The sequence below is a fragment of the Fundulus heteroclitus genome, unplaced genomic scaffold (genome assembly GCF_011125445.2).
Source record: "Fundulus heteroclitus isolate FHET01 unplaced genomic scaffold, MU-UCD_Fhet_4.1 scaffold_42, whole genome shotgun sequence".
Lineage (NCBI taxonomy): Eukaryota > Metazoa > Chordata > Actinopteri > Cyprinodontiformes > Fundulidae > Fundulus > Fundulus heteroclitus.
In genome coordinates this window covers 2,662,585-2,673,742 of record NW_023396835.1, presented here as the reverse complement: position 1 = coordinate 2,673,742, position 11,158 = coordinate 2,662,585, and positions in this window count along the sequence as shown.

The following is an 11,158-nucleotide window of genomic DNA, read 5'->3' as shown; positions in this document are numbered from 1 at the left end:
GTTTGGGCTGATGTTAGGACAGCTTGATTTTGTGGCAGCGTTTGTGAAACCAGTTGGTCGTGCAATGCGGTACCGCGCGCGAGCTATTTTTAGAAACACAACGTCACGATGACGTCACATCACGTGGTACGCAGTAGGGCAAGCTTGCATAGTCCGCCGCTGTTTCGCTGTAAAAGAGACGTGCGTTACCCTTGGTTTTACTCGGTAAACGACTGCTTTTCCCAAATCTAAAACCATGGTTTTTAAACATTGTTGCTATGGAACGTGCAACAGCGACTCGAGGTACGCTGATCGGCCGTATATGAAGGATGTTTTCTTCAAGACTGCCAAGGAGAAATGTGTACGCTTGGAACACCGGGGCGGTCGGCCTACACAACAGTTCAACCCGGAAAAAGTTACCAAATTCAAGTACATATGTAGCAAGCATTTTGTCGGAGGAAAGGGCACAACCGAAGAACATCCTGACCCAATTCCAGCGACATCAAGTCAAGGTAAGAGTATTTTGGTGGCCGACATGTTAATAAAGTAGCGCCTGCTACCATGACAGCATATAGGCTATCATGGTAGCAGGCGCTAACATGATAGCCTGCTACCAGGATAGCATATAGGCTATCATGGTAGCAGGCGCTAACATGATAGCCTGCTACCATGATAGCATATAGGCTATCATGGTAGCAGGCGCTAACATGATACCCTGCTACCAGGATAGCTTACTCAAAAACATTTCAAATGAGACAAACATTAAACATATACCGATTCCTGGACGGTGATTGCAAACAACAACAACAACAAAAAAAAAACAGCCGACGCTGCCATGATCGCTGCGCAGGAAAAAAAAAAACAAAGCTTACCGTTCATCAACTCGGCCAGTTTTCCAGTCTTTTTAAGCCCTCGAACCTCAAGCCATCGTTTGAGCTGAAGGTTGGTGTGTTCTTCGACAGTGCGACCAGTAATCCGTGTGCCTGGGACATCGTCTTGGGAAAGTTTAACGGCTGTAAAGTCGGTCATATCTGTTATCCGTGCGTTCTCTCCTGTATGCGTTCTCTCCTGTATGCCCTACCTAAGCGGCAAAAGGGGCGTTGCTCTTGAGACGGTGACGTCACGTGCGCGGTACCGCATTGGCAGGTTGCCAGTTCAATGACCCAACCGTCTCAATGGTTGTGTCCACTTCACCCGAATTGCCTGCTGAATGTGGTCAAAGGGCTCAGTGGTGCTGATGTGTGGCTGTGGCTGTTAACATAGCTCCCCACCATCAGTGGGTGTGAATGGGTGACTGACTGTGGTGTAAGGTGCCTTGGGGTCGGCAGACTAGTTAAAGCACTATACAAGTACCTGGGCAGCATCAGGTGTTCTCCTTGACACCGTAAATAAAACAGATTGCTGGCTGATATTTGACTCTAATCAAACAGGATTAAGGTGACTTTAAAGCATGAGCATTTCAAGGATAATCAGGGTCCATCTGAATACCCTCGTGATGCTCCTTGCCATGCTTTTATACCCTGCTTGCTTGCATTTTTTACTTTTAAATTTCTTATCTAGCCAAAACTACAGAAAAGTAGTTTTGGCTAGATACTGTTGATTAAATAGGATGAAACAACCTTTTAAGGATTCTTTCTTAATTGGACTACTTTTGTTTTTTAAAGGATTTCCCCGTGTTATTTTAATCACATCTAAGAGAATGACTAACTGACGTCAGCTAGCCAGCCCAACATGCTTCCCTTCACCACAGAGGATTTTGACAAGCAAGCAACCGAGGGAGGTAGAACATACTGCAATTATGGGAATCCCTCTAAAAAACAGCTTTGCTCCCCTTTTATAGGACGCTGACTCTCAGGAACACAGACTATTTCTGGACAACAGTCTCAGGTATGTGAACAGTCCTAGACAGTGTCCTAATGTGCCAGTCACCATACCATGAACAGTAATAATAACTCAGGATGCAGTAACTGAGAAATCTGTTTATTCGAAGGATTGTTTATTACTAATTTATGAAAACTGATTTTTTCTTTTTAATTCTGATTTAATGGCTATAGGGTAGTTCACACGTGACGTCACGCGTGACGTCAGCGCTACATCCGGGTCCCGCGGGTAGGCAAAAACAGAGCTGCTCTCGTCTACTACATGAGAAAACGGGTGATTTAGAGCGTACTTTTAGTTCGTTTATTTTTGGAATCTAAACAATGCCTACGACTTGTTGTGCTCCCGGTTGCACACAGAGGCATTCCAATCGTTAGGTGGATATCGTGTGGGGGGGAAAAAAAGCTTTTCAACAATGACCACAAGATGGCGGCATTGTGCTGAGTCTGAATCACAGTCTGGAGAGCGCAACAGAGTATAGAGTTTAAAGGCATACTATGCAACATTTTTCAGTTAATTAATGTGTTCCATACTGTTTTGGATGATTAAATGAGTCATTTTAGGTCAAACAAAGGTTTTCTCGGCCGCCCTGGTGGTCTGTGGGGTAAATACCGCACTTGCAATTGCAAGAGCTCTCGGCCCGCACACACAGAAGTCTCACTTTACGGCGAGAACTCCATGTGTTTTTGCCCTGCCATTCACTATATGCACGCGCGAAAGCGGCCGCGGCTTGGCGAGGCGGTGGCGGTAGCGTCTCACCAACATAAAAAAAAAAGAAAAAATAATAATAATAAAACTGGCAAGGCGGCGGCGGCGGCCGCGGCTTGGCGAGGCGGCGGCTGCGGCTTGGCGAGACGGTGGCGGTAGCGTAAAAAAACATAAAAAAATAAAATAAATTAAAAAAATAATAATAATAATAAAACTGGCGAGGCGGCGGCGGCCGCGGCTGGGCGAGGCGGCCGCCGGGAAGCTTGATGTTCATACCTTCACTGTGTTAGTCATTGTTTGTACTGCCGTTTTTTCCACTTTTCGTTGTGTTCGCCTGTCTGCTAAGCTCAAAACAACCGCGCCTGTCTTGATGGAGAAACCTGAACAGCTGAGCATCTTTACGACAGTGCACTTTTACTCTCGCTGGAAAATCAACCCCGGTTGCATAGTATACCTTTAACTAGTCATAAAGCTTGAGATATTAATATAAATGAATATTAGTTGTAAAATAGGTTACACAGACATACAGGGTGGAATAAAAGAGCAACAAGCTGATTCATGTCTTCACCTATATTAGAGAATGCAATACATCTGAGGATAGTAGGAAGGCTATAGAATGAAAACAAGCACTGCAACACTTATATAATATTTCACTGTAAAAGTATTATGTGTTAATATCTGCTTCATCAATGTCATTTAAAAAAAGTTCAGACCTAAGACTGACAATGTTGTCTGTTGGTTGTTGCTGCATATCTGCTACCCCTCTTCAGTCCAGCAGGGGGCGGTAAACGGACCAATCAGCTGGTTTGTCTCAGCGTGACGATCAGCGGAAGTAAAACTAAAAGTCTCCAGCTGCACCGTGTGTGGACCACTGAGCTATATAATACACTGGAGTGCTGATTTTGCCGAAAAACTGAAGTCACTGGCCGCCATCTTGCTCCTCCCTACTCTCACAGAATCCCATAGGATTTGGTTGCAACAACAAGCAGTTTTCTGGCAGTGTGAAAACGTTTCACAGGTAATTCTACAGACAGTGGATATACTAACATTCTCACCTACTGGGAAATAGACCCCTTGCAACCACGTGACTCCGTTACCCAGAATCCCTTGCGTGGCGGCCATATTGGTTGGCACGCCATTTGACAAAATGACGAGTTCTCCAGGTATTTTTCTTCTTTAGATAACGTATCACAAGATCGTTTTAAGAGTAAGTTGATGGTTGATGGTATCAGATTGCCAGATCCACACAGCAAAAGCCTGAAGGGACGGAGCGAGTTTGTGAAATGCTGGCCAAGGGTTTCGTACCGCGACACAGCTGCTTTATAAACACGGCAGGCCAGTACGGACAAGAGAGCACGAAAGCCATGAAACCACTGGACGGCTACAATTATTTTATATTAGGAAAAAGGCTCCAGCAACGCCCGCGACGCCATGAGGGATTAAGAGGGTCAGAAAATGGATGGATGGATGTTCAGACATGTTTGGCTCTCCGGCCCGTGTTAAGGCCCATTCATACCCTACGTTTGGCCTACACGTCCGTATTTCTGTCCGTGCGTTCTATCCGTTGACTCCTTCATACCTCCGTCCGTTGAGGCGCGCAATAACCAATATTCCCTCTAGGTGGCAGTGCTGGGCGCCAATGATTCGTCACTGATCAAACACGGCGACGGTCCAATACGTGATTTTGTTGTATTTGCTCCGTAAGTAAACTTTTTGTTTGTCCCTGTGCCCCGGACACGAGACATCATATATGTGGGTAGTTGCGGACAAGCTCCGCAAATTGTTCCTCGAATCCCGCCATTGTTTAAAGCCCAGAATTACAACCTTCTTCGTGATTTTGTTGACATTTTGTACTACAAACTCAATAGCGCCCCCACCGTTTCCGGTAGTATTGCTCCGGATTGATCCGTTTCGTCCGTAAGCGTAAGCTCCCAATTTTCGTGTCAAAGTACGGACGAAATCGACGGTTAGAACGTATGAAACACTCCACACGTATCCGTATCCGTCTTTTACGTGAGGTATGAATGGGCCTTTACGATCGTAACACGGGCCGGAGAGCCGCCGCTGTCTGCTGCTTCAGACAGCGGCGGCTCTCCGGCCCGTGTAGCGATCGCTATAGCAGCCGCCGTAGCGCCGCTGTCTGAAGCAGCAGACAGCGGCTGGAGCAGGCTTCTGCTCCAGACAGCGGCGGCGGCTTCTCCGGGCCGTGTAGGGATCGCTACCTCCCCTCCGCCGCTATTTAAGTAGAACAATGAATAGAGCAGAATTAAGTTGTATTTACCGGAGATGAAGTGTAGACTGCAAATTCTCTCGTAGTATGATGCGCGAGAGAATTAAATGTTCACAGGAGAACATTTTCTCATGTTCAGGGGGGGCTTAAAACTTTTAAAATGTCAAATGTCATATACTTTTATGTTATGTTCTAAAACTATTAAGTAATGAGAAAGTCATATTATAAATATATATATATATATATATATATATATATATATATATATATATATATATATATAAACATTTATAAATATATAAATAACAATATACAAGAACATATATTTACATATTTGTATACATATATATACATATACACACATGTATATATATTTAATATGAATAACATGTAAAATATTTGAGCAGCTAATTTCCTAGTAGTTGATAGTGTTAGTACATCCACTGACTGTAGAATTACCTGTGAAACGTTTTCACTCAGCCAGAAAACTGCTTGTTGTTGCAACCAAATCCTGTGGGATTCTGTGAGAGTAGGGAGTAGCAAGATGGCGGCCAGTGACTTCAGATTTTCGGCAAAATCAGCACTCCAGTGTATTATATAGCTCAGTGAGTGTACCGCACAGACATATATACGTAGACGCGTCATAGGGCGCAGGTTCGCACGTCAACGTCACCGCCATATTGTATGTGGCAGAAAAAAGTTGAGTTCTGTTATTGTGAACGTGGATCAGAGAAGATGCCTCATTCCTGTGCTGCAATAAATACACACACACACACACACACACACACACACACACACACACACACACACACACACACACACACATATATATATATATATATATATATATATATATATATATATATATATATATAAATTTTTTGTATGTGTTATGAATATACGGATCAATTTGTTAATTGATCTAAACATTGTGGTCTTCGTTATTTCATAAAACCGTTATTTCATAAAACCGTGTCACATGTGAACCTTTAGGAACAGACTTTTTGGGTGAGTATTAAAGAGGTAAAAATAATAATATGAGAAAAAAAAGTCCTAGGTCAATAAAGTAAAAATAAACAAACAAACACAAAAGTGATAATGTTATGATAAAAACATCATATTATGAGAATTAAGGGGGAACATTTCTAGAATAATCACAGTTTGCAGAATTATTTCACTCCTGGAGTAGGCCAGGTTAGATTATTTTAAATATTTTTATTCTTTAGGAGAATAAATTCAGGAGAATGAAGCTGAAGGGACACGAAAATAAACTTGTAACATTACAAAAAAAATACTACGAATACAAAGTATATTCAGAGATTAAAGTCCCTCTGATACTGTTTAAGTGACTGAGTAACTGCAGATTTGCCACATTTAAGATGGCGGACGCTCTGACGCATCGCAGCATAGGCAGAACCCGCCCAATGACGCGTCTACTCTTATATTATGTCTATGGTGTACCGTAGATCGTCACTAGGAGGCGAGGAACCGCGCAAGCGTGATGTGTAAATGGCCATAAGAACCAAGCTCGGGCCGAACTCGGCATAGATCGGTTAAAAAAGGGAAGTGTAAATGGTGCTATAATGTTTGTCTCGTTTAGCTCTCCCATTGTTCGATAGTGCTATGTTTATATCAGTAATAGGGAAGAATATTGTGTGACTGTAGGGTTACTCCTCAAGCTAATGACCTGTCGCTACAGCGCCCTCTAGCTTCCCGGAGAAATAATTGCGTTAATACAATCAAGTGTCTAAAGATTATTGATTTTTTTCTTACTCAAATCATTCTTTATGTGCCTGAATGTTTTGTCACATGGGAACTATGTATGGTAATTATGTGGTGCATTCCCCACTGTCCTTAAAGGTTTTGTTGTTCTTTTTGTATAAAAGCAAAATTTTGCTGTTAGAACTTCCCCTCCTTTGAGATGAAGCACTACAAACTAATTTTAGAGAAACCGTGTGATGCATACAGTACAGAATCTCCAGGAACAACCAGCTTGATCCATGGGACAGTCATCAGTGTAATTATATTAATGATCACTTATTTTGTACCCACAGACTTATAAATGCCGGGGGGTGTCAAGTCATAATCAGGAGGAAGCAAAACCTCATTGGACTGAAGAGAAGCTGATGAAACCAGATCCTTCTTTGATTGAAAAACAGAAGTACCCAGAACCTCCACTGCTTAAAGGAGAGAATCCAGATCCTCCTCTGACTGAAGAGCATAGGGAACTAGCACCTCCATGGATTAAAGGAGAGGACCCAGAACCTCCTCTGAATGAGGAAGAAGATGATAAACTAGATTCTTCAAGCCTTAAGCGTGAACAGCAGGTAGCAGAACATTTACCAACTAAACAGGACCAGAAGGATGTCTGTAGCGGTCAGGAGGGACAGTGGCTTGTCCAGAACCAGGTCATTCTTCTAATTGGGACTTCTACTCATCAGGAAAGGCAGGAAGAACCAAGCAGCTTTCCATTCATATATCTCCTGTAGTTTTGACCAGAGATCAAGAAGGAAGCAGCTCCATTGTGACAGAAAGTCAGTCTCATATTGATGCAAAGAAAACATCTTTCAAATGTGACATTTGTGGCACATCTTTGAATTTTAAGTCTCAGTGGGAGAAGCATTACAGAACCCACACTGGAGAAAAACCATTTACGTGTCAGACATGTGGAAGAAGTTTCACTCTTATTGGTAGTTTAAATGTTGACAAGAGAAGAACAAATACCTGGGTGTTCACGTCAATAATAAACTGGACTGGACTCATAACACCGACGCTCTGTATAAGAAGGGCCAGAGCCGCCTCCACCTCCTGAGGCTGAGGTCCTTTGGAGTGAGCAGGCCTCTGCTTAAGACCTTCTATGACTCTGTGGTGGCCTCAGCCCTCCTCTACGCTGTCGTCTGCTGGGCTCCTGGCTGCGCAGAGCGGGACAGAAAGAGGCTGAATAAGCTGGTGAGGAAGGCCACTTCTGTCCTGGGCTGATCTCTGGACTCTGTGGAGGAAGTAGCTGAGAGGAGGGTGTTGTCCAAGCTCACATCCATCATGGACAACACCTTCCACCCCCTGCACCAGACTGTAGAGGAGCTGAGCAGCTCCTTCAGTGCAAGACTTAGACATCCTGTCTCTAAAAAGGAGCGCTACCACAGGTCATTCATTCATGCTGCTACCAGATTATACAATGCTGCACTATGACTGTGACCACAACTGCAACAACTAATGTGCAATGACTAATGTGCAATAATCTATTTAATACACTGTACTACAACCCGTGCAATAATTCTGAAAGAAGTGACTTCTGCTGCTATCAACACCTGAACATATGTCAGTAGTACACATGTATGTATTTATGTATGCACAGATGTATGCACGTATGTATATGCACATATATACGTGTAGGTACGTATGTATGTAGGCGTATAGGTATATGTATATATATATAAGTATATATATATTAATAGACCACTATGCATGTAAATAAGACATCATATGCCCATTCCTATTTCTTTTTGTATTTTTTGGTATTCTTTTTGATCCATTATATATATATGAAGATTCACTGTATATAACTGAATGCACCTTTTCTACTCTGCACCTTCTTGTATGAGCCGATGTGACGAGTGAATTTCTCCATTGTGAGATCAATAAAGACTATCTTATCTTATCTCTTATCTTCCGCGTTGGCGGACGTGGGTTACTGACCTGGTAGCTGTGCTGCCGCTGGATGGGTCTAGGGTGGGTCCGGGGCTCCTGGAGTGTGTTGTCCTTTGGCGGCTCTACCGGGCCCTCTGGTGTGCTGGGGAACCTTGGGGCCTGTTAAGCTGTGAGGGCGGTACCCCCCCTTCACAGACATTAACATCTGATGGCAGGGGCTGTCCCCACTGGGGGTGGGGGGGCTGTTCCCGGTTTGCGGTCGGTTCTCAGGCCCTGCGGCCTGTCCCGGACCCCTCTGGCTATGGGGGTGCAGCTGGCGGAGCCTCCCTCTCCGGGTGGATTTTCGGAGAACCGGGATGCCTATTGGAGTAAGCGGGGGAGCTGGCTTCCTGGATGAACATGATGCTCCCCGGTCCTTTCCCACTATCTCCAGACACCTCCCTCTGCCTGCTACATCACGCTGCCACATATGTAGGACTTGAAGGGTGGGGACGTCGCCGGGGAGCAGGTCTTTCTGTCCGGTGATGTCCCTGACCCGAATTTGATTATACATCTTAGACACTTTCATAACTCTCATAACACACACACACACACACACACACACACACACACACACACACACACACATATATATATATATATATATATATATATATATATATATATATATATATATATATATATATATATATATACATTAGAATTATTTTATTATTCTTTGTTTTATTTTATTTATGATATTCATTGCATTTATCACGCATTTACTCATTGCTATTAATTTTAAGATTTGAATTTATTCAGATATTAAAGTGTTGTTCAGATGACTAATCTTTCTCTCCTATGATACAGAGTAAGGCTTTGTGAAGAGAAACTCTCATGATAAAAGTTGTTTTTGCAGCACTATCTGCAACTGTGATTAATTGCACTTAACCATCTGTGGTAACTCCTTTCCCTAACAACTGAATTCTCAATTGTTCTGTATAACTGAACTGCTAGTTTGTGATGTTGAAGGTCAAATTGCAGTTTGCTTCCCAGGGAAAATAAAAAGGGGAAGCACGGATGCACTTCAGAGCGATGGGGGACACATGCCTGAGTGTGTTCCTGGCGTTCTCCTTGCAAGAGAAGATCTGTTGTCTTTTCTTTTTGTGCTGCTTTAATGAATGTTTTAGGTGTTTGAACCTGACATGACTCTGGTTGATTGGCCCGTTCGGTTCATGCTGGCCCCACTTATCTCTGGGTGGGTGGGTGAGTGGGTCCTAGGTGTGGGGGTCAGGACCAGAGCATGGACCAGGAAAGTTGTGGAATTCCCCCCCATCTTGATTTTAGGGTTCACTTACTGGGTCTGAGGGCTGGGTGCCCCTTTAGGGTGCAAGCACCTGGACCTGGGAATATAGGGTGTGTGTGGTAAGTGTAAAGCGTCCTATTTGTTTTTAGGAGTATCTGCGTGTGGGGGCACTAGGGTGGGAACGAGTGAATGTCACTGTGTATGAGGCCTTCTGTTTATTTGTCAGGTTGGGTTTGTACTGCCCCCACTCCCATGACATCTCAGGTCTCCACCAAGTGTGCAGCCCCTCCTCCCATCCTGCTCCCCTCCGCTGGCTGCCACCTTGGCCTAGTGGTGCATCTGTGGTAGTCAATGTACGGGGCTGGATGCTCGGGCAGGTGCCGAATCCCTTCTGGTGGCTTGTGCGACCTAACTTCCCAGTGGCTCGGACGGGGCCCCCACCGGAGGGAGGGGCACCCCTGTGGCCTCGGGTTCCTGGAGCCCATGGCCAGATCCGCTCCGCTGTAGCTGGCTGCCGGTGGAATCCACGGGCTCCTCCCTGTGGCTCCCCGGGGCTTTGGCATTGTGGCTGTTTTCTGGTGTTCCTGGGGACCGTCTTCCTCTTCCCTTGGTTGGGGATGGCAGATTTCCTGGGTTTGGCCCCTCTTGGGCACCTTTGCTGTGGAGATCCATTGCTATGGCGAAAGCAGTAAGGCTCCACTTGTAAACAGGGTTCCCACAGGGTTCCCACATAACATAAAATGGTGAACATAAAATTCAAGGACCTTTCAATGACTTTCCAGGACCAATTTCCTCAAATTCAAGGACCACACGTGGCGGCATTTACCTACTGTGACCGCTGAATGGGTTATCATATTTTAATACAATGCAAATTCAATAAAAGACTAAATGGCATAGAAGTTGTTGGTTCAGAAGCAATGCAAGAAAGTGGACTTAATTTATAGCCTACATTGATATTGATTATATTCATAGCCTACATTTATATCCACAGTACATGGCTATGCCATACTACATTATATATAAGATGTACATTAGTCTACCGTTTCATGGAATTTTATGGAAAAAAGTGCAGCATTGAAATGTTCAGAATTACATCAATTTGTTTCACTTACTTTCATCTTTGATTAAGCTAGTTTTTGACTTTGACTCTGAAAAGTCGCTAAATATAGCGACAAAGTCGCTGAGTTGGCAACACTGCGTGAATGTAACCTATTATACGCACGTAGGCCTAAACCGTAGCCTACCAACTAACGAAGAAGAACGAACATACTTTTGCAAATTAAAAGTCTGCGGAATCAACATAATCTTAAAAGATCGTGTGGTAGTAAAATAATGACACGAGTCGTCATCCGTGTGAACTTTCAACCCCACAAAAAAATTCAAGGACTTTCAAGGACAAGGTGTTTTTTTGGCTGTTTTCAAGAACTTTC